The 23,701-nt window shown below is 53.7% G+C and overlaps 5 non-coding genes and 2 pseudogenes across 5 annotated transcripts; 4 read left to right on the top strand and 3 right to left on the bottom strand.

Annotated features, from left to right (window-relative positions):
• The first annotated feature begins 327 nt into the window (after window positions 1–327).
• On the top strand, window positions 328–518 carry LOC128065773 (U2 spliceosomal RNA). Its single transcript, XR_008201148.1, has one exon. It is a non-coding gene; the product is annotated as a U2 spliceosomal RNA (small nuclear RNA).
• Window positions 519–6,044: 5,526 nt separating this feature from the next.
• Window positions 6,045–6,235, top strand: LOC128065781 (U2 spliceosomal RNA). The gene has a single exon (XR_008201155.1). It is a non-coding gene; the product is annotated as a U2 spliceosomal RNA (small nuclear RNA).
• Window positions 6,236–14,305: 8,070 nt separating this feature from the next.
• On the top strand, window positions 14,306–14,496 carry LOC128065776 (U2 spliceosomal RNA). Its single transcript, XR_008201150.1, has one exon. It is a non-coding gene; the product is annotated as a U2 spliceosomal RNA (small nuclear RNA).
• Window positions 14,497–15,231: 735 nt separating this feature from the next.
• LOC128065448 (probable mitochondrial glutathione transporter SLC25A39) lies at window positions 15,232–15,754 on the bottom strand (annotated as a pseudogene).
• Window positions 15,755–16,540: 786 nt separating this feature from the next.
• LOC128065447 (mitochondrial fission factor-like) lies at window positions 16,541–17,152 on the bottom strand (annotated as a pseudogene).
• A 628-nt stretch (window positions 17,153–17,780) lies between these two features.
• LOC128065768 (U2 spliceosomal RNA) lies at window positions 17,781–17,971 on the bottom strand. Its single transcript, XR_008201143.1, has one exon. It is a non-coding gene; the product is annotated as a U2 spliceosomal RNA (small nuclear RNA).
• Window positions 17,972–22,114: 4,143 nt separating this feature from the next.
• On the top strand, window positions 22,115–22,305 carry LOC128065766 (U2 spliceosomal RNA). Its single transcript, XR_008201142.1, has one exon. It is a non-coding gene; the product is annotated as a U2 spliceosomal RNA (small nuclear RNA).
• The last annotated feature ends 1,396 nt before the right edge of the window (window positions 22,306–23,701 follow it).

Genomic DNA, 23,701 nt, shown 5'->3' with positions numbered 1-23,701 from the left:
TAGCACCAAGGAGGAGCTCCCCTGCCGCCGCCCCGAGGCCGTCCCCAGGGCGCCGCGGTCCCGCCGAGCCACGCCTTCTTGGCAACAGAGGGCGGGGCATGCAGATTCGAGACCGCGCTTCCCCGCGATCCACAAAGCCAGGGCAGATGCGGAATTTCTCGTTTACAACGTGGAGAATCCAACTTCTGCTCGAGCGTCTGGTGTAGCGCCGCCAGAGCACCGTCAACGAGGCCAAGGAAGGGAGACCTGGAGTGAGCGGGGACCCGGTCACCCTGAGTGCAACATGCAGGACAGCAGGACGGTGACAGCGACGGGCGGTGCCCCGGTATCGCTTCTCGGCCTTTTGGCTAAGATCAAGTGTAGTATCTGTTCTTATCAGTTTAATATCTGATACGTCTTCTATCCGAGGACAATATATTAAATGGATTTTTGGAGCAGGGAGTTGGAATAGGAGCTTGCTCCGTCCACTCCACGCATCGACCTGGTATTGCAGTGTTTCCAGGAACGGTGCATTCCCTCGGGGACACTCACGAAGTACCGAAAAGCAGAAACTGATCTTTTCCTGTAAAGCGTTTGGCTATCTCAGGGAGGTTTTCTTTTTTTCTTTTTTTATCCTTCCTCAGGGAGGTTTTCAAGTTTGTCTACCTGCTGATTATTGTAAGAAGGTAAAATGCCAACGCTGGAGCTTAAAACTTGCTTGCTCTATCCAGTTCTGGAAGAGGGTCTGAAGAGGGTCTTTAGTTCATTAACCTCGTTAAGTGCAGGTGCTTTTACCTTTCATTCTCACCCAGGAGTGAGATCTTCTGTCTCTACTCACCTGCCTTCTCCTGATATCTCTAAGGTCACTCCTGTATTCATGTCTTCTGACTTCAGGCAGTTCCCACTTAAAGCCACCGAGATCCATTTGGAGTCTAGGTTAAAATGGTGGGCTTTATCCATTCATCTGCTGATGGACATCTAGGTTGTCTTCCATGTCCTGGCTATTATAAACAGTGCTGCGATGAACACTGGGGTCCATGTGTCTCTTCCTATTCTGGTTTCCTCAGTGTGTATGCCCAGCAGTGGGATTGTTGGGTCATAAGGCAGTTAGTTCTATTTGCAACTTTTTTAAGGAATCTCCACACTGTTCTCCATAGTGGCTGTACTAGTTTGCACTCCCACCAACAGTGTAAGAGGGTTCCCTTTTCTCCACACCCTCTCCAGCATTTATTGCTTGCAGACTTTTGGATCGCAGCCATTCTGACTGGTGTGAAGTGGTACCTCATTGTGGTCTTGATTTGCATTTCTCTAATAAAGAGTGATGTTGAGCATCTTTTCATGTGTTTGTTAGCCATCCGTATGTCTTCTTTGGAGAAATGTCTATTTAGTTCTTTGGCCCATCTTTTGATTGGGTCGTTTATTTTTCTGCAATTGAGCTGCATAAGTTGCTTGTATATTTTTGAGATTGGTTGTTTGTCAGTTGCTTCATTTGCTGTGGCACATATACACAATGGAGTATTACTCAGCCATTAAAAAGAATACATTTGAATCAGTTCTAATGAGATGGATGATACTGGAGCCGATTATACAGAGTGAAGTAAGCCAGAAAGAAAAACACCAATACAGTATACTAACACATATATATGGAATTTAGAAAGATGGTAATGATGACCCTGTATGCGAGACAGCAAAAGAGACACAGATGTGTAGAGCGGACTTTTGGACTCTGAGGGAGAGGGCGAGGGTGGGATGATTTGGGAGAACGGCATTGAAACACGTATACTATCATGTAAGAAACGAATCGCCGGTCTATGTTCGATGCGGGATACAGGATGCTTGGGGCTGGTGCAAGGGGATGATCCATGGGGATGATCCATAGAGATGATACGGGATGGGAGGTGGGAGGGGGTTCACGTTTGGGAACTCATGTACACCCGTGGTGGATTCATGTCAATGTATGGCAAAACCAATACAGTATTGTAAAGTAAAATAAAGTAAAAATAAAAATTAAAAGAAAAAAGAAAATGATGGGCTTTAAACTCAGTCTGTGTGTGGGTCGTATTGGGATTTCATTTATAAAGGTGACTGACTGACGGAGGTCAGTGCCACTGAAGTTGCATTATTACTTGGAGTTATTAGTACTTAAAAGAGAAAAGAGGGCCTCAAGTAAGAGCCACTGTGTCTTTTGGATACACAAGGCAGGCTGTTCAGGTCAGCACAAAGTTCAGGTCATGTATAAACCGGAACGACTTCCCCATATTATCTTCTTTCGTCCTTTCCCATTGACTCTGGCATTCGACCAAGATCTAGGTGCTGGGCGCTGATCTAAGTGCACCGGACAGTGTGGTGGGAAAAGCAGCCGCTGTGGGAATCTGCCCAGGTACCACGGGACAATTGCACTCAGCTCTCGTGCTGGTAAAGTGAAAGTGAAGTTGCTCAGTCGTGTCCGGCGTTTTGCGACCCCATGGAATGGGCTGTAGCCTACCAGGCTCCTCTGTCCGTGGGATTTTCCAGGCAATAGTACTGGAGTGGATTGCCATTTCCTTGTCCAGGGGATCTTCCCGACCCAGGGATCGAACCCAGGTCTCCTGCATTGTAGACAGACGCTTTACCGCCTGAGCCACCAGGGACTCCTGCTAGTAAGGTTATGCTCAAAAATCCTCCAAGCTAGGCTTCAAAAGTCCCTGAACCGAGAACTTCCCGATGTTTAAGCTGAGTTTAGGGAATGCAGAGGAACCAGAGATCAAATCGCCAACATTCGCTGGATCCTAGAGAAAGCAAGGGAAATCCAGAAAAGCCTCTACCTCTGTTTCACTGAGTCGGCTAAAGCCTTTGACTGTGTGGATCCATAACAAACTCTCAAAGAGATGGGAATACCAGACCATCTTACCTGTCTCCTGAGAAACCTGTATGTGGGTCAAGAAGCAACAGTTAGAACCTTCCACGAAACAACTGACTGGTTCAAAGTTGAGAAGGGAGTCCGCCCAGGCTGTTTCTGGTCACCCTGTCTGTTTAACTTCTACGCAGGGCACATCATGCGAAATGCCGGGCTAGATGAGTCACAAGCTGGAACCAAGGTCGCCGGGAGAAATCTCAACAACCTCAGATCTGCGGATGATACCACTCTAATGGCAGAAAGGGACGAGAAACTAAAGAGCCTCCTGCTGAGGGTGAAGGAGGAGAGTGAAAGAGCCGGCTTAAAACTCAACATTGGACTTCCCCGGTGGCCCAGCGGTTAAGAATCTGCTTGCCGATGCAGCGGACATGTGTTCAATCCCTGGTCCAGGAAGATGCCACAGGCCGCGGGGCAACTAAGCCCCCGTGACACAACTACTGAGCCCGCACTCTAGAGCCCATAAGCCACAAGTAGAGAGTAGCCCTCGCTCGCAACGAGAGAAAGCCTGCACGTGTCAACAAGGACCCAGTGCAGCCAAAAACAAAGCCATAAATAATTTGGAAGAAAAACGCCTCGATATTAAAAAAGAAAGGAAGAAAAGAACACTAAGATCATGACATCTGGTCCCATCACTTCCTGACAAGTAGAAAGGGAAAACGTGGAAGCAGTGACAGATTTCCTCTTCTTGGGCTCTAAAATCACTGAGGATGGTGACTGCAGCCAGGACATCAGAAGACGATTGCTTCTTGGCAGGAAAGCTATGACAAACCTAGACAGTGTGTTAAAAAGCAAAGACATCGCTTTGTCAACAGAAGTCCGTATAGTCAAGGCTATTGTCTTTCCAGTAGTCACGTACGGGTGTGAGAGCTGGACCATAAAGAAGGCAGAGGCCGAAGAACTGACGCTCTGGAACTGTGGTGCAGAAGAAGACTCCTGAGGGTCCCTTGGACCGCAAGGAGAGCAAACAGTCCATCTTAAAGGAAGTCAATCCTGAATTCTCCTTGGAAGGACCGGTGCCGAAGCTGAAGCTCCGATACTATGGCCACCCGATGCGAAGAGCTGACTCCTTGGAAAAGATCCTGATGCTGGGGGAGATTGAAGGCAGAAGGAGTAGAGGGCGACAGAGGATGAGAGGGTTGGGTGGCATCACCGATTCACTGGACATGACCTTGGAAAATCTCTGGGAGATGGCGAGGGACAGAGAACCCTGGTGTGCTGCAGTCCATGGGGTCAAGGAAGCGTTGCACACGACTTGGCACTGAACATTAGGAACAGTTTCGGCTAAGCGGGGTGCGAGAGAAGGGTTGGGGTGGGGGGCGGAGAGGGATAAGGCCTGGAGCAAGTGGGGTTGTGGGTAAGCGGAGTTATAAAAGCATGTCCATATTTGTGTGTGTGTGTGTGTGTGTGTGTGTGTATTTGTAGATGACATGTCTGTCTGGTGCTAGATACTCACAAACTCAAAACCATCTTGGGGCACAGAGGGGCACCTCTGGTGGCAGGAGGGAAGGGGATGGCTGAAAACGGGCCCACGTTAGGTTTTCTTAGAACCGAGATTTCCACCAGGAGATGACGGCTCGGAGAAGTGTCTGGCAAAGTCACTGTTTCTCCCTAGTGTTTGCTGGTTGAGGGCTGACTCCTGCCAGGCATGTCCAGAGGGGGTCTCCGAGCTAATCTGGCCGGCAGGTTATTAGGGTTCCCCGAGAAGGTGTGAAACAGATCACCCCTCCAACCCTTTCACTCCCACAGGAGAGAGGGAAAACCCAGGGCGGCAGGGAGTCACGGAGCCAGGAGCCGAGGCAGGGTCAGGTGAGGCCGTGACCCCAGGTGCCACCCACCCTTATAGAAACGCTGGTGCTGCGGGCCTGGCGCCAGCAAACCGGCGCGTGTGGCACCAGCAACCCTGCGCCCCTCCAAAGTCGCCTTCCTCTTCTGGTGGCTTCCCCCTCGGAGGCGCCATCAGTGAGCGGGGCCTGTGCTCCAGGACCGGACGAGGTCTTGGGACACCGTGGTCAACCCCGCAGGTCAGCTGCCTGCTAGCTGTGTGACCCCAGGGCAAGTTTCTTAGCCTCTCTGGTCTCGTTGATCACGACAGTGAAACGAGGATGGTAACAGCGTCAATCCTCTCTAGCGTGTCCAGTAACCAAGTGGGTGTGATCATAGCAAAGAATGCAGGGCAGTGACTGCCAGGTGGCTGTCTCGCAGGGCAGTCCCCAGGGTCGGGGGGGGAGGTTTCTCCGGGGGGCGGTCTTTCCCCTCAGAACTAGAGAGTCGGTCAGGGGGAGGGCCGACTGTGCTAGTCTCACAGACCCTGCAGCTCTCTAGGGGCTTTGCGGAGAACGGAGACAAGACGAGAGCGCGCTCCTGGTCATGTGAAAGTCGCTTAGCCGTGTCCGACTCTTCGCAACCCAGTGGACTGTAGTCTGCCAGGCTCCTCTGTCTGTGGAATTCTTCAGGCAAGGATACTGGAGCGGGTAGCCGTTCCCTTCTGCAGATCTTCCCTACCCAGGGATGGACTCCAGGTCTCCCACAGGTCCCCTGCAGGCAGATTTCGCCACCAGGGAAGCCCAACAGTACTGGAGTGGGTAGCCTACCCGTTCTCCCGGGGATCTTCCCGACCCAGGGATCGAATTGGGGTCGCGTGAATTGGAGGCAGACTCATTACCAGCTGAGCTACCGTCCCAGGCTCTCAGTTAAGGAGCCTGGCCGGGACCGTGGGAAGGAGTCGGGTGTCTGGCGGCTACGCGGCTCCCCCGGATGCACAGCCACGACCCCGGGCTCACTCCGGGCTGACTCCGGGCTTCGAGAGCATCTGGACCGTTCTTGTCCTGCTGCTCCCGCGCCCCAAGCACGGTTCCCCCGCCTGTGGACCAGAGCTGGCACCTAGGATGCATGGGCAGAGCCTGAGGATGCTGGCCGCGCCCTCAGGGTTGGAGGAGGGCGGGTCATGCACGTAGAGAGTCATTGCCCCGGGAAAGATGGGGGCCAGGGAGCCAGAAGAGATGTGAGAACTGACCAGAATGTGGAGAACAAGTTGTTTCACTGGTCTGGAGCGGACATGGGCTAGAGAGCCAGGAATCTTGACTGACGACTGACGGGTGACGGGCAGGTTGCTCATGGTGAGCTGAATGGAGAGGAGGGGAGGATGGTGGCTGCTGCCCGAAAAAGCAACATTGCTTCTCTGCCTTTTGGCTGAGGTCGAGTGTAGTATCTGTTCTTTACCAGCTTAACATCTGATACCTCCTCTATCTGGGAACAATACGTTGTTAAGTGAGTTTTTGGAGCAAGCAGTTGGCATCGGAGCCTGCTCTGTGTTGCAGCACTTCCCAGGAATGGTGCGCTCTCTCCGAGGACAAAACCGGCACCCCCAAATGGTAGATTTGTTTCTTTTCTGGCTTTTCTCCTCGGAAGATTTCTCTTCTCTCTTGTGTTTTTCACTTGGGCTTCTGTGGGGTTTGTGTGGCTTTTCCCCTGTCTTTGTTTTGTTTTCTTTTAGGCTGATTTTGATTCTTTCAGTTTGATTCAATTGCTTAGCTGTGCTTGGCTTTTCCCTGTCTATTTCCTGTGGTGACCCAAGGATGAAAGAGCAGATAAAACCTAGGAGAGTCTTCTTGGAATGCAGGAACAGAAAAACCAGACCATTATCCTCCTTTCCTTCCCCCGCGTTGTAACCATTAATGGATTTCAGGTCCTCGTGAGCAGTATAACCTGTCTCCCCTCCTGCTGCATAGGGAGAAGACATTTGCCTTACTGTTTCCTCCAACCCAGTGTATGTGCTTCATCCAATCAGCAAATGACCTGCAAGACCCCTATCCCACTCCGTGTACCCTGGGTATAAAAGTGGTTCTCTCCTGAGCCGGCCCGCTGTTCTAACAGCGTCTCCCGTTCTAACAAACGTCATTTCCCTCTCATTGTGTCTCATGTCTGGAAATTCTTTTCCAACCTGCGCCCGGACCACGACACTTCCCTGTTCATCACTGACTCCCAGAGCTTGCTCAAACTCATATGGCCGATGCCATCCAACCATCTATTTCATCTTCTATCCTCCCGTTCTCCTTCTGCCTTCGATCTTTCCCAGCGTGGGGTCTTTTCTAAAGAGTCAGTCGTTTGAAGCTTCCCCCCACCACTCCCCCCACCCCCTTTTTTTTTTTTCCATCTGCAGACTGGTTTCTGGAACGGTCTTTCTATTGTGCCATAGGAGTGAGCTGTTTCTGTCTGAACTTTTTGGTCTTCTCCTGTGTACTCTGTACAGAAGGCGCTGTCCTAAACTCTCAGGCCGCAGAGATTTTGGAAGCCCTGACACTCAGGTCTGAAGCGATCAGGGTGGGTGAGTCTCATCAGGCTCCATCCTCCTCTCTCGTGCCTCGCGCCCATCTCTTCTGTCTCCCAAAGTCCTCCATATCTCCTGAAACTCGGTTACCTGCCAGATCTCCCATATATTTGCTGCCGTTTGTTTCTGGTACTGACTCCAATTGGTCCCAGAGAGGTTGGCAGACTAATGTCTCCCAATAACCGTCTTATTGGGGTCTAGAGGCCAGGTTCTTTCATGGAACCAGAGAGAGGGAAGCGATGAGGAAGCAAAGCACAAAAAAGGCCGAGGAGAGAGGGAGAGGCGGTGAAGCATAAACTAAAAGGGGCCATCAGTCTTGCAAAATCATCTCCTGGGACGGCCAGCGTTGGGGAGAGGATGGGCGGATCTCTTCTTTCGTGGAGTCGTGCACACAGGTGGGTAGGGTCAGATCAGCCCTCCTGTGAGCCGACCAAAGACACTTTTAACCGTCGGGCAGAGGGGCACAGTTCTCTGGGGGCAGGTCATTGTGTACGATGATAATAACAAAAGCAACAAAACCCCAAGGTTAAAGACCAAGAAACAGATCCAACACGGAGTCAGAACTGGTTCTTCCTTGGGCCGTTTCCTAGATATGCCTGGTTCACTCACGCGCCCTCCGCCCCTCACACTGACCCCAACCGACGGTTAGTCGGACGGTGACCATTCTCTGGTAGAAATACCACCCGACGTGGCCGCGCAAGAGAATAGCTCGGACACCCCTTCCGACCGTAGGCGTCGGCGATTGAACTCAGCTTCCTTCCGGTAGCCCTAAGACTGGCTGGGCCCGACCAAACAAATTACAGGCCAGTGTCGTCCTCCCTGCAAAGGTCTTTCCTCACATACCTTCCAGAGGTCTTTTCCCTTCCGGACCTACTGTGGGCGGGGGTGTGGGGTGGGTGTCCGGGGCTCTCGTTGAAATCGTACTTGGGTCCCGGGCACCAGGCACCACCGTACAGCCATGGTGAGGCAGGAGGTACCTGCCGCTCCCCACCCCCACCCCAGGGTAAAGCAGTTGGAGGTGCATTCTCTACTGACCAAAAGTTCCAAGAGGAGAAGGGCAGGGCAATGAGGGCGAGCGGGCTGGGCGCGCGCCCAGACCACACATTTCTCTTTCTGGAAGTCAGGAGACCTCCCTGACCACACAGGCACAGAAAGGCTCCTTGGAGGTCAAAGGGGAGTGATGCTAACTAACGCTAGGCTACCCACAGGCCTCTTGGGTAGAGTCCAGTTTGGCTAAGAGACGCATGCACACCTGTGGAAGGACCCTGACAGAGACCAAATATGGCCCGTGAGCCAGGCAGATCCAAATGATCGGCCAAAGGAGACCTGGAGAAATGCCTCGTAAAAGCAATTCAAGGGACTTCCCCGGTGGTCCGGTGGTTAAGACTTTGCCTTCCAACCCAGAGGGTGAAGGTTCGATCCCTGGTGGGGGAGCTGTGATTCCCACACGCCCCGTGGCCAAAAGATTTAAAAAATAAACTCAAAAAGTAATTCAAGCCACTCCAAGGGCGCGACTCAGGGACTCTCCCTCTGCGTCTGCCCGTGTGCCTATCCACACACAGCGTACTCTTTTCCTCTTAATAAACGCCCCACTTGTGTCACTACTCTCCGTCTCCCTGGGAATTCCTTTGTGCAGAGCCGAAGGGCCAGGGTCCTTGTCACTGACCGCGGGTCTAGTGGCTAGGACCCGGTGCTTTTACCGCCGCGACCCAGCCCCAACCTCCGGCCGGGAAGCCAAGCGCCGCTCCAAGCCACTGCAGGCCTAGGTCTCCCGAGATCAATTGGATCGGACTGTCTCAGGAGGGGCCCGAGGCTCGCTGTACTTCCAAGCTCCACAGGTGTTTCTGAAACAGAAGGGAAGGGGGCAGGGCACAACTTCTGAAAGTGTGGCATAGCCCGAGGACACAACAGGCGTTCATTAGAATCACATGGGTCTAAGATGGGCTTCCCTGGTGGCTCAGATGGTAGAAAGAATCTGCCTGCAACGCAGGAGACCGGGTTCGATCCCTGGGTCGGGATGATCCCCCGGAGAAGGGAATGGCTGCCCACTCCAGTATTCTTGCCCCGAGAATCCCACGGACAGAGGAGCCTGGCGGGCTACAGTCCGCGGGGGCTAAGCTGGCAGAGAAGTCAGCTTCAAGCAGACCTTGAGTCTCAATCAGCAAGCTAAAGGACATACCCAGAGGCGCCGTGACAGTTCCAAGGCGCTGTCAAAAGACCAGAAAGCGGGCAGTGGCCCGATTCCTGGAAACCTCCACCCCTCCCCCCGAATAGTTGGAATGATCCTCCCACTCACTGTCGGTGCCCAGTCGCTCCGTCGTGACCCCGTGGACTGCAGCTCGCCAGGCTTCCCTGTCCTTCACCTGTCTCCCAGGGCTGGCTCAAGCTCACGTCCTTTGAGTCGGTGACGCCACCCACCCGTCTCATCCTCCGTGGTCTCCTTCTCCTGCCTTCAATCTTTCCCAGCATGAGATGAGGGGCTTTTCCAGTGGGTCAGCTCTTCGCCTCAGGTGGCCAAAGCATTGGAGCTTCAGCTTCAGCATCAGCCCTTCCAATGACTATTCCGGGTTGATTAGCCTATCAGCTGATCAACCCACTAGCCCATGAAATTACCCGGCCCATGAAAGCGCACCATGCTACCTCTTGAGGCCGCCACACTCGCCCTGTGTGATGGCCCACACTCTGCCTATGGAGTGTGTTTCTCTCTGAATCAATCCACTTCTTACCTATCACTTTGTCTCTCACTGAATTCTTTCTGCGACAGGGACATGGAGAACCTGAGCTTCATCAGCTCTTGAAACCAGGTACCCTGGGTTTTGGCTCGGATTGGAGTCCCAACCTGGGTTTGGCCGGGTTCGAGTCCCCGCCTGAGGTAGAGGGTTTCGTTTCGGCTGCCCGGAGTGCATCCGGAAGCACTGCTCAGAGGCCCACGTGTTGTGACACACTGACTTTTCCGTGACAGGGAAAGGGTTCGGTGCACTCCCGCCGATGCAGGTCGAATCGGCGTAGGACGGCGCCAGACCGGTTTTGGGTATAACCCGCCACGGGCACTCGGTGGACAGTGGACGGGTGCGGAAACACCGAATTCGAGGGTTGTGTCACGGACAGGAGTCCACCCAGTCTGGTGGGGAGGCCTGTGGACCCGTCCTGGAAAATGCTGAGCGCAAGCCCCATAGAATTCCGGGTCGCGTCTCCCCATCCCCCTACCCCAAATCTGTCCTGCGTGCGGAGACTGAGGACCCCTGCCAGATTCCCCCCCGCCCACCACCACCACCACCACCACCACCACCACCACCACCACCACCACCACGACACAACACACAGGCATCTAGGGGGTCCGAAAAGATCGACAAGTCACATGATGAGGCTTCCCAGGGAGAGCAGGGTGGCTCTCCGCGGTAGACTAAGAGCCAGGAAAGGAGGCCAGGTCGGTGTTCTGATGGTGGTGAGAAATGGAACATCTCCCCCCGCATCAGTAAACAAGGACGTCACAGTCACCAGCAATTGCGGCCATCACGGGAGGGAGGGCAAGTCGGTGAGCCCTGCTCGGGACTGAAAGACTATCCGGTCCCACCACTTCCTGGGAAATAGATGGGGAAACAGTGGAAACAGTGTCAGACTTTATTTTTTTGGGCTCCCAAATCACTGCAGATGGTGACTGCAGCCATGAAATTGAAAGACGCTTACTCCTTGGAAGGAAAGTTATGACCAACCTAGACAATATATTCAAAAGCAGAGATACTACTTTGCCGACTAAGGTCCGTCTAGTCAAGGCTATGGTTTTTCCTGTGGTCATGTATGGATGTGAGAGTTGGACTGTGAAGAAGGCTGAGCGACGAAGACTTGATGCTTTTGAACTGTGGTGTTGGAGGAGACTCTTGAGAGTCCCTTGGACTGCAAGGAGATCCAACCAGTCCTTCCTAAAGGAGATCAACCCTGGGATTTCTTTGGAAGGAATGATGCTAAAGCTGAAGCTCCAGTACTTTGGCCACCTCATGGGAAGAGTTGACTCACTGGAAAAGACTCTGATGCTGGGAGGGATTGGGGGCAGGAGGAGAAGGGGACGACCGAGGATGAGATGGCTGGATGGCGTCACGGACTCGATGGACGTGAGTCTGAGTGAACTCCGGGAGTTGGTGATGGACAGGGAGGCCTGGCGTGCTGCGATTCATGGGGTCGCAAAGAGTCGGACACGACTGAGCCACTGAACTGAACTGAACTGAGCGGCCATCCCACTGCAGCCACTCCCTGCAGGTGAGCCCCGAGGAAGCCCAGGATGTGAAAAGCACAGGATGGTGGCCCCGGAGCGCTGAGATGCGCATCAAAGGCATGATTTCCGTGAGCCCAGGCTCGAGCATCTCGCTAAATTCCTTACCTCGGGATGCCTGGTTTTCTTTCCTCTACAGAATAGGAAACACCTTTTGACGTTCAGACCGCCTGCCCTTTGTGGCAAAACTTGTGTGTCACCTGGCTCCTCCCCCGCACTGCCCACCTCCTCCTGGCGGTTCTCTCAGGGTCGCTTCAGACGCTGACTCCGGGGCTGCAAGTCCTAAATATTCCCGCTGAGTAAAACGCAAGTCTCAACTTCTAGCTCGTGGATTTTTTTTTTTTTAAAGAGGACAGTGCTGAGCAGAGGGGTGGCCGGCGGGAGGCTTTTCTCATCAGCTTGCCGGGGTCCAGGGTGAGAGGGGACGAGGGAAGGGCGAGGCTTAGCAGCTCTCGGCCATAACCTCAAGGCAGAGTCAGACTCTCCATCACACACCGCCAGTTGCTCTCTTCTCCGTGAAACTCGGGTGGAGAGCCGCCGTGACGGGCACCGTACAGAGGGGTCAGAGAAGCGCCTTGATCTGAGCTAGGAGGGCTCCGGCCTGGGTAAAGGTGGGGCACAGCAGGGCCGTGCTGGTTCCCCGCGGAGAAGCTGAACCCAGCCGGCCCAGTCTGGGATACGGAAGGAGTCTGTGAGGGGAGAGACGTGGGGTTGGGGGATGATGACTGTAAGAAAGAGCCCGCTAGAAGCAAGCGTTCCCCGGAGCAGCTGTGAGGCCCAGATCACACCCTCGCGGCGTCTCGGCGGGTCAGCGGGGCGCAGGCCGCGGCCCTCCTTCCCCCAGCGCGCCCCCTCGCTCTGCACCTCTGCGTTCTCGCCCACGCTCTTGCCAAGAGCCTCCGAGAGGCTCTTGCCTCCAGGTTCGCCGCCCCTCATGTCAACACGGCCGGCCCGCACACCGCCCGCGCCCCCAGTGAAACTCTAACCTGTCCCGTAGGCCGTCTCCCGGGTCTGGAAGCCCTCCCTGACTCGGCTGGCTTCCTGTCTGCCCTTCGCACCTTGTCACTTACTGGGTGTGTCCGGGTAGGGACCCCGAGCCGCACGGGAGAAGCCTGGAGCCCTGAGGAGGTCCCACCAGCGGGGAGCCGCACCCAGTCGTCCCCCCCTCAACAGTTCCCTCAAGAGCTTCCCAGGAGGCGCAGTGGCAAAGACTCCGCCTGCCAGTGCGGGAGACGCAGGAGACGCGGGTTCGACCCCTGGGTCGGGAAGATCCCCTGGAGGAGGAAATGGCAACGCGCTGCAGTTACTCGCCTGGAAAATTCCATGGACGGAGGAGCTTGGCGCGCCTACAGTCCATGGGGTCGCCAAGAGTCGGGCGCGACCGAACACCACCACCCAACCCCCGGGAAAGTATCCCCCGGCTGGACGACGTAGATGTTGAGGGAGAAGAAGAAGAAGACCTAGAGGAAGATTTAGGAAATTACTTCATAAGTCCTTTCGACTCAAAATGTGAAAGATATCTTTTTAAAATGGATAAATATGACGATATAAAAACGGAACCTTTAAACAATGCAATCATCATCACCTTAAGCAAAGCCCAACCGAAAAGCCAGCAGGAATAGGGAAGAGGGTCGAAGACCACCGAGAGGGAGGTTATTAATAGCTCACAGAGAGACAATCTAAAGGCTTCTCTGAAACAGGAGGGGACGCTCAACTTTATTTACCCAGGAGAGAAAACCGCATATCCGAGCTAGGCCGAGGTACCGTTCTCACCTAAGAGATCCACCCCTCGCGCTTTCCCCACCCTCCACCGAAAAAGCGTTCCCAAGTCTGATGCCACGCGGGGTTGTTGGCGAGGCTGGGGGACGAGGCGCTGCCGGAGAACGCCTGCCCTGCTCTTCCAGTCACCGCCCCTGATCTCCCGAGCTTCAGGGCTCCGTTGCGGCGAGGGTGGCCGGGACCGCCACGGCCCCGCACCGCCGCGAGGGCACAAGGGGCACCCGAGCGGCCTCCGCAGAGCGCTGTGCCCCGGGGCCGGGCGCCCTTCGCAGACCCTTCAGTCCGTGCACCCCGATTGGAGCAAATTCCGCGGGAGCGCATCACGCAGTGAGAAACGGAGCTGCCAAGTGATCGCGACGGGCAGTGTTCCATTCCAACGACTGGGCCCCAGGACATCCCTGGTCAGGACGAATGCCCCCACCCCCACGCCCACCCCGCCGCCCCAGGGGACCCGAACTGTGGGGCAGAAGACGGGCGGGAGAACACGGACGCGAGCAGAGCGGCCGGGAGCAGGGAAGGGCGAGGGGGTGTGGTGCTGGCCGTTAGAGCCGCGGTAACCGTGACGGGTGTCGGGCACTAGCTCAGCGTGTAGGAGGCAATGGTTGCGAGTGCAGCGCGAGCCGGGGAATGAGCGACAAAAGCGAGTTCTTGATTTCTGGGGCTGGATCCGTGAGAGCTGCTTCCGTGTCAGCGCTTCCCTCGCCGTCTCCGGCAGCCGCCCCTGGGTCGCGAGGCGGGCTCCGGGCCTGGTGTGGGTTCCGGGCGCGAGGAGGCGGTCCGGAGGGCGGAGTCCGCCCGCTGTAGCCGCGCCCCCTCGGGCGGCAGAAGGCGGAGCATGCAGATTAGAAATGGCTGTTCGGCGCGGGAGTGGCGGAACAATTAAGGACATAGAACTTGTCCTTTCAAAGGTAGAGGACAAAAAGGTCTGCACAGGAGTCCGATGACAGCACTGTCGACGACGCAAAAGGAATCAGACAAGGAGGGTGGTTCAGGGCGCTCACCGTGCGTTGAATGGAGATGGAGCGAGGGCGGCTGCGGCCAGGCTGAGCCAATGGGTATCGCTTCTCGGCCTTTTGGCTAAGATCAAGTGTAGTATCTGTTCTTATCAGTTTAATATCTGATACGTCCTCTATCCGAGGACAATATATTAAATGGATTTTTGGAGCAGGGAGTCGGAATAGGAGCTTGCTCCGTCCACTCCACGCATCGACCTGATATTGCAGTACTTCCAGGAACGGTGCACCCCCTACGGGGAATAACCTGTGTTTTCCTAAAAGTAGAGTCTCCGTGAAGGTGAGCTGGTAGGCTTATACCTGAGTTACCCCCAAGAGCATGCTGCTGCTAAAGGCTTAATTTCCTTTCCAGTGGCGTTGCCGGTGGGGGGTTGGGCCTACGGCATGTCGCGGCTTCTCGGCCCAGGGTAGCCGGCCTCTCGCTGCGGTGGCCCCTACTGGTCGCCACGCCGTTGCAGCGGACCGATTGGGGCGGCCGGCTGTCCGTTGGGTGCTCCCAAACGAAGAATCGGGCCGCTGGCCCTTACGTGGCACGGCGCACACCTGAGCCACGGGACAGCCCGGGGAAGGCCTTCTTGCCTTTCGCTTTTTTTTCTTTTTCTCTGTTTCCTGGTTTCTTTGAACATCTCCCAGGCTGTTTGTTCCCCGTTGAGTCTTTCTGGAGGAAGGTTTTTTGCGAGGCTCAAGCAAGTGCTGACAAATGTCGCCGGGTTGAAGTGGCGTTGAGGCTTGCTTGATCCTCGGGCCGACTGGGGTCCGGGTCCTCAGTAAGCAGCAAGCCAAGCGGAGTGGTGGCGTGCGGGGGCCGGGGGGGCGTCATTCACATCTTCCACCGCTCGTGGAGTCTTCGTCACGTTGAAAGAAAGAGAGGACGGCCGCCACCGCCCAGGAGATGGCGCCAGACGCAAAAGCCGAAGACAAAAAAGCGAAGGTCTGTCTGGTCCTTCGACCTGAGCCACGTCGGCCAGCTCTAGTTGAACCAGTACAGACAGAGCCGCGAAGGGCACATCCCGAAGGGGCACTAGGACCGGACCTGCCCAGCCCCGCCCGAGCGAGCACCAGCCGGCCGGAGCCACGCAGCCGCTCGGATGCACGTGCTCCAAGCTCCCAGCGCGGGGTCCCGAGCCTTCGGCTTTGTCCGTGCCCAGCTCCGAGGGGAACTGATGGCAGTCACGGTGCCCAGGCAGGCCCGCGGACCAGCCACCAAGGGTGCGCGGAGGAAGAGGTCAGGGCTCCACCACACAGGAAGGCCTTGAGTAGGTCGTAGGCGGTGAAGTAGGTGGCAGTGGCCGACAGTCATCAACAAAGATGGCTGGGAGGCCATGCCACAGGGTCCCGGTGCCCTCGTGCCGCACAATCCTCACAAGGCCATCTTCGGTGACAGTGGAGCGAGTGGGGTCCAGAAAGCAGGTGGCACAGAGGGCACCATTTGTACACAGAGGGGCTTTGGGGTTTCCCTGGTGGCTCGGCGGTAACCAAGAGTCCACCTGCATTGCAGGAGACCCAGGAGAGGCGGGCTCAATCCCTGGGCCGGGAAGATAGATCCATCCCCGGGAGGAGGGCATGGCAACCCACTCCAGTATTCTTTTTGCCTGGAGAATCCCATGGGCCGAGGAACCTGGCGGGCTACGGTCGCAAAGAGTCGGACACGGACTCAAGCGCCTTCGCCCGTCCGCAGAGGGGCTCCAGGACCCCAGTACTGTCCAGGGGGCACTTACTTCCGAGATGCTTCGGAGTCTGGAGGGGGAGGCATCAACTCACTGCGCACCAAGGGGCGCTGAGACTGCAAGCATAGTACCTTCACCACGGGAGGCGGCGGGGGGGCGGGGGGTGTTGTCATGAAGAGGAAGGTGACCACAGCCCCGGCTCCGCATGTCACCATTTGTTGGAGGGGACCGATGCCCCCAGGTTGCTTGCCCGGCCATCTTGTATAACTCCGGTTCTGGCTCTAGGCCGGCGCTGGCGCGGCGCGGCGCGGCTACCGGGGAGGGAGGGCTCACTAGGCATCAAGACCGACTCTAGCTCGTATTATTGAGAGCGGTTTTGACCGTACAGGTGGAGGGAAACTTTAGAGCGAGCGGATGCGCTTCTTGTTTTTCTCCTGCCTCAGGATCAGCCCACCCGCCCCCTCTTGTTTTTGACAGAATATACCTTTAGTTCTGCACATACAAGCCCTTTCTCCCTCTTTTCTGGGGTGAAATACATTTTCAGGGCGTGGACTGTGAAACGGCATACATTGCAAAGATAGAAACAAAGAAGTTCGCACATTCTTTGTATTTTCAGCTGTTGAGATAGTATTTTTGAGCGTTGCGGTTATTTCCAGCGGAGAAATCAGAGCTATCAATCAGCCAGAATGCTACATGATTGAATACATACATGGCCCTTTCTCCTTTAGCACGTTCTCTGTTCTGTCACCTGAAGTTCCTTCCATGTTGTATCTCTATTGGAAATGTCATACATGGAGTCCGTTCTGACCGGCTGTTCCATTTTGGTGAACAGCCAGCGCGCTCTTTTTAGCCTGTCAGCTGCACCCATTTCCTCATTTTGAGGGGTTGGAGTCTTTCTAAACCCAGAAAATCTAGCTGTCTTTCACTTAGCGAAAGCACACGAGGTGGTATTTTTTAGTGCCAGAGGTTTTGAAGGGAGTTGACTGTATAAGGTCAAGATCGGTTGGCCTTGAAAATGGAATGTCTTACTTCCTGCTACAATAATTCCCTCAGGAACACGCGCACTTCCCGTAATCACACGAGCATTTAAACCTCCTTGGAATCCTTGTTCCAGGTCAGCATTTTGGAAGTGCTTCCTTTCATTTTCCCCAGGACCCTCATTCACTAATTAATACCTTCCTTTTCATACTGAGGAATTCGACTAGCTTCCGCCATCTCAGCAGTGGGAGAAGAAAACGCTTTCTCCCTCACTAAATGTATACCAACTACTGCTTGCTTTTTTGGGGCATTACCTGTAAATCCTTTGAGTTGCTTCCAGGTGCACGTGCTGCACGTAGAGCCACTTTTGTGCCCCTGAGCCCCGCTGGAGGGCCTGCGGGCTAAGGGCCTCAGCTGAGAGAGAGAGAGAGAGAGAGAGAGAGAAAGCAAGCTTCTGCGGCCACACTTCGGGGTCTTACTACATACAGTCTTGGACCAAAAATGGAAACGCACATCTGCGGAAGCGAGCAGACTCCTTAGGGGACCGCTGGCAATAGAAACACGTCGCTGCGAACGCTTACGTAAGGCCGCGTTTTTCCCGGAAGCCTGCCAGCGAAGAGTCTCCCTTCTTTCATTTCCGCAATAAAAAAACAACACAGCTGTAGCGAGCACTAAAACTTACAGCTCTAAAACCAACACAAAACAGACACGGTAAGATGAAAGGACTCCACAATGGGCCCAAGCGCACGGCGATGAAAACCCACGAAAACTAGGCGGAAAGGAGCGGGCTGAGCTTTCTCGTCTCGCTATTCTGAGACTCTTAAGGTTTTACACGCAGTCTGCTTTTGTCATACCACGATTATTTCCCCCGAGAGGGGGGTGCACCGTTCCTGGAAGTACTGCAATACCAGGTCGATGCGTGGAGTGGACGGAGCAAGCTCCTATTCCAACTCCCTGCTCCAAAAATCCATTTAATATATTGTCCTCGGATAGAGGACGTATCAGATATTAAACTGATAAGAACAGATACTACACTTGATCTTAGCCAAAAGGCCGAGAAGCGATACCACTACCCCGGCCTCGGCCGCTACCGCCCTCCCCTCACTTCCATTTAGCTCACGGTGAGCAAAGTCCGCCTCGAACGAAGGCCCGCCCTCTCCCCTAGACTGCACGATGTCCTAGTGCCACAACTTCTAAGGCGTCCATCGTTCGTCGGGTCGTTTCATTAGTTGGGCGCCTTTAGGCTTTCTGTTCTCCCACGGCACCCCCCCACCCCCCCCCCCAGCAGACAGCCAAGCAATTTGCATGCTCCGCCCACACACGCGCCTTCTTCCTGCTGCGCGCGTGCGCCGTCTCGCGGTGGAACCGAAACAAGCGCGCGGCCCAAAGCTCCCGGAAACGCCCAGACCGAGAAAGACGCAAACCGTTCCAACTGGGTTTTTCTTTCCGGCATTTCTTTTTCTTCTTAAATTTTTTTTTCCCCGAACACATAGCTACGTACCCACCCACCACTCATCATCTTACTGTTATTTATTGTGTACACATACACGGATGAGTCGGCTATGTTGAAGTTCTCTGTTTACTTTCTAGATTTTAATTCGTCTTGATTTACTGTGGCTTTCTTTCCATGGGCTCTTTTCTTTTTGGCTACCCTGGCTCCTCTACGGGTCATGTGGGAACTCAGTTCCTCGAGTAGCGATAGAACCCGCGGCCTAGCTTACATTAGGAGCGCAGGGTCTTCACCACTGTACTTGCCAGAGAAGTCCCTACAGTCACTCTTTTCTATTTCCCTCAGACTCTCTCGGTATTTTTATGTGGCGTTGCTGCACAGGGAGCCGAGATATTCGCGGCACAATTTGGCTGCTCTTCCGCCAGCTGCTCGCCAGAAGGCTTCCACGTAGGCCTCCTCGGCTTGATGGGACGCTCCGGGAGAGAGAGTGGGAGGATTTCTCCCAGTCCAGATTGCTGCGGACTCCTTGCCATAAGGCCGTGCCCCATCGCAGCTGACCTGCCTTCTTGGCCGCTCAACTGCAAGCCTGCAGTGGAGAACAGGGGACACACTGACCGAGCAGCTGCTGAGGCCTCTTCTGCCTTGAGGATACCCTCTCTTCTGCCCACCCCAGCCCATCAGACTTCCTGGTTGGGCGGGGCGGGTTGGGGGAGTGTGGAAACCGCTGAGTACCGGAGGATCAGAAAGAGGGTATAGGCAAGTGGAGACCCACCTGCCAGCACCTGTGGTGAGTCTCCCGGAGTGCGCATGGAGCCCGTTTACCCTGAAAGTAAGGGAACTTCCTTCCAGTTTTGGGACTCTCCCTGCCATGTACAATTAGACAAAGCTGACTTCCCAAAATTCTGACCCTGCGAGAACCAAACTAAGCCTAGGAAAAAGCTTGAGGTAGAGCACAGTTTTTAAGTTATCAATGTCTGTGCTCTGGTGCCCTCCAGCAGCAACTACTGAGCCTTTGTGCTACAACCACTGAAGCCAGTGGGTTTAGAGCCTGTGCACAAGGAAGAGCAGTCTCCAACTGGCAGCAACTGGAGAAAGCCTGTGCGCAGAAAAGAGGACCCAGTGCAACCACAAGTAAATACATTGATAATAATAATTATCAGGAAAATATTTTAATCGGATTAAATACTTTGGATTGGATTAATTACTTAATTGGAGTAAAGATTTACTGAGCATGGCCCTACCCATCAGAACAAGACCCAGGTCCCCCCACAGTCACTCTCTCCCCTCAGGAAGCTTCCATAAGCCTCCTATCCTTATCCGTCAGAGGGCAGACAGAACGAAAACTACAATCACAGAAAACTATGCAGACTGATCGCATGGACCACAGCCTTGTCTAACTCAGTGAAACTGAGGGAGGAAAGGAACAGGCCGAGCTGACTCCATTTTGAGAAAGGAGGAAACTCCATCTTGCACTTTCAGTGAGCTTTGGACTATGTGCCTGTTAGCCATGGGGATAACATACCTGCGACTGGCATATTGAGTGTAGCACTTTCACAGCATCATCTTTGGATTTGAAATAGCTCAACTGGAATTCCATCACCTCCACTAGCTTTGTTCGTAGTGATGCTTCCTAAGGCCCACTTGACTTTGCATTTCAGAATGTCTGACTCTAGGTGAGTCATCATACCATCATGATTATCTGAGTCATAAAGATCTTTTTTGTATTGTTCTTCTGTATATTCTTGCCACCTCTTAACAAATAAATACAAATAACTGAACCCCAAAGCCAAATTCATATGAGTGCAAATGGATGAAAATTTATTACTACCTGCACTTATATGTTGGAGAAGGTATGTTATCCCCATGGCTAACAGGCACATAGTCCAAAGCTCACTGAAAGTGCAAGATGGAGTTTCCTCCTTTCTCAAAATGGAGTCAGCTCGGCCTGTTCCTTTCCTCCCTCAGTTTCACTGAGTTAGACAAGGCTGTGGTCCATGCGATCAGTCTGCATAGTTTTCTGTGATTGTAGTTTTCGTTCTGTCTGCCCTCTGACGGATAAGGATAGGAGGCTTATGGAAGCTTCCTGAGGGGAGAGAGTGACTGTGGGGGGACCTGGGTCTTGTTCTGATGGGTAGGGCCATGCTCAGTAAATCTTTACTCCAATTAAGTAATTAATCCAATCCAAAGTATTTAATCCGATTAAAATATTTTCCTGATAATTATTATTATCAATGTATTTACTTGTGGTTGCACTGGGTCCTCTTTTCTGCGCACAGGCTTTCTCCAGTTGCTGCCAGTTGGAGACTGCTCTTCCTTGTGCACAGGCTCTAAACCCACTGGCTTCAGTGGTTGTAGCACAAAGGCTCAGTAGTTGCTGCTGGAGGGCACCAGAGCACAGACATTGATAACTTAAAAACTGTGCTCTACCTCAAGCTTTTTCCTAGGCTTAGTTTGGTTCTCGCAGGGTCAGAATTTTGGGAAGTCAGCTTTGTCTAATTGTACATGGCAGGGAGAGTCCCAAAACTGGAAGGAAGTTCCCTTACTTTCAGGGTAAACGGGCTCCATGCGCACTCCGGGAGACTCACCACAGGTGCTGGCAGGTGGGTCTCCACTTGCCTATACCCTCTTTCTGATCCTCCGGTACTCAGCGGTTTCCACACTCCCCCAACCCGCCCCGCCCAACCAGGAAGTCTGATGGGCTGGGGTGGGCAGAAGAGAGGGTATCCTCAAGGCAGAAGAGGCCTCAGCAGCTGCTCGGTCAGTGTGTCCCCTGTTCTCCACTGCAGGCTTGCAGTTGAGCGGCCAAGAAGGCAGGTCAGCTGCGATGGGGCACGGCCTTATGGCAAGGAGTCCGCAGCAATCTGGACTGGGAGAAATCCTCCCACTCTCTCTCCCGGAGCGTCCCATCAAGCCGAGGAGGCCTACGTGGAAGCCTTCTGGCGAGCAGCTGGCGGAAGAGCAGCCAAATTGTGCCGCGAATATCTCGGCTCCCTGTGCAGCAACGCCACATAAAAATACCGAGAGAGTCTGAGGGAAATAGAAAAGAGTGACTGTAGGGACTTCTCTGGCAAGTACAGTGGTGAAGACCCTGCGCTCCTAATGTAAGCTAGGCCGCGGGTTCTATCGCTACTCGAGGAACTGAGTTCCCACATGACCCGTAGAGGAGCCAGGGTAGCCAAAAAGAAAAGAGCCCATGGAAAGAAAGCCACAGTAAATCAAGACGAATTAAAATCTAGAAAGTAAACAGAGAACTTCAACATAGCCGACTCATCCGTGTATGTGTACACAATAAATAACAGTAAGATGATGAGTGGTGGGTGGGTACGTAGCTATGTGTTCGGGGAAAAAAAAATTTAAGAAGAAAAAGAAATGCCGGAAAGAAAAACCCAGTTGGAACGGTTTGCGTCTTTCTCGGTCTGGGCGTTTCCGGGAGCTTTGGGCCGCGCGCTTGTTTCGGTTCCACCGCGAGACGGCGCACGCGCGCAGCAGGAAGAAGGCGCGTGTGTGGGCGGAGCATGCAAATTGCTTGGCTGTCTGCTGGGGGGGGGGGGTGGGGGGGTGCCGTGGGAGAACAGAAAGCCTAAAGGCGCCCAACTAATGAAACGACCCGACGAACGATGGACGCCTTAGAAGTTGTGGCACTAGGACATCGTGCAGTCTAGGGGAGAGGGCGGGCCTTCGTTCGAGGCGGACTTTGCTCACCGTGAGCTAAATGGAAGTGAGGGGAGGGCGGTAGCGGCCGAGGCCGGGGTAGTGGTATCGCTTCTCGGCCTTTTGGCTAAGATCAAGTGTAGTATCTGTTCTTATCAGTTTAATATCTGATACGTCCTCTATCCGAGGACAATATATTAAATGGATTTTTGGAGCAGGGAGTTGGAATAGGAGCTTGCTCCGTCCACTCCACGCATCGACCTGGTATTGCAGTACTTCCAGGAACGGTGCACCCCCCTCTCGGGGGAAATAATCGTGGTATGACAAAAGCAGACTGCGTGTAAAACCTTAAGAGTCTCAGAATAGCGAGACGAGAAAGCTCAGCCCGCTCCTTTCCGCCTAGTTTTCGTGGGTTTTCATCGCCGTGCGCTTGGGCCCATTGTGGAGTCCTTTCATCTTACCGTGTCTGTTTTGTGTTGGTTTTAGAGCTGTAAGTTTTAGTGCTCGCTACAGCTGTGTTGTTTTTTTATTGCGGAAATGAAAGAAGGGAGACTCTTCGCTGGCAGGCTTCCGGGAAAAACGCGGCCTTACGTAAGCGTTCGCAGCGACGTGTTTCTATTGCCAGCGGTCCCCTAAGGAGTCTGCTCGCTTCCGCAGATGTGCGTTTCCATTTTTGGTCCAAGACTGTATGTAGTAAGACCCCGAAGTGTGGCCGCAGAAGCTTGCTTTCTCTCTCTCTCTCTCTCTCTCTCTCTCAGCTGAGGCCCTTAGCCCGCAGGCCCTCCAGCGGGGCTCAGGGGCACAAAAGTGGCTCTACGTGCAGCACGTGCACCTGGAAGCAACTCAAAGGATTTACAGGTAATGCCCCAAAAAAGCAAGCAGTAGTTGGTATACATTTAGTGAGGGAGAAAGCGTTTTCTTCTCCCACTGCTGAGATGGCGGAAGCTAGTCGAATTCCTCAGTATGAAAAGGAAGGTATTAATTAGTGAATGAGGGTCCTGGGGAAAATGAAAGGAAGCACTTCCAAAATGCTGACCTGGAACAAGGATTCCAAGGAGGTTTAAATGCTCGTGTGATTACGGGAAGTGCGCGTGTTCCTGAGGGAATTATTGTAGCAGGAAGTAAGACATTCCATTTTCAAGGCCAACCGATCTTGACCTTATACAGTCAACTCCCTTCAAAACCTCTGGCACTAAAAAATACCACCTCGTGTGCTTTCGCTAAGTGAAAGACAGCTAGATTTTCTGGGTTTAGAAAGACTCCAACCCCTCAAAATGAGGAAATGGGTGCAGCTGACAGGCTAAAAAGAGCGCGCTGGCTGTTCACCAAAATGGAACAGCCGGTCAGAACGGACTCCATGTATGACATTTCCAATAGAGATACAACATGGAAGGAACTTCAGGTGACAGAACAGAGAACGTGCTAAAGGAGAAAGGGCCATGTATGTATTCAATCATGTAGCATTCTGGCTGATTGATAGCTCTGATTTCTCCGCTGGAAATAACCGCAACGCTCAAAAATACTATCTCAACAGCTGAAAATACAAAGAATGTGCGAACTTCTTTGTTTCTATCTTTGCAATGTATGCCGTTTCACAGTCCACGCCCTGAAAATGTATTTCACCCCAGAAAAGAGGGAGAAAGGGCTTGTATGTGCAGAACTAAAGGTATATTCTGTCAAAAACAAGAGGGGGC

Source organism: Budorcas taxicolor, chromosome 19, assembly GCF_023091745.1.
Source record: "Budorcas taxicolor isolate Tak-1 chromosome 19, Takin1.1, whole genome shotgun sequence".
Lineage (NCBI taxonomy): Eukaryota > Metazoa > Chordata > Mammalia > Artiodactyla > Bovidae > Budorcas > Budorcas taxicolor.
This window is presented reverse-complemented; position numbering and strand designations above follow the sequence as displayed.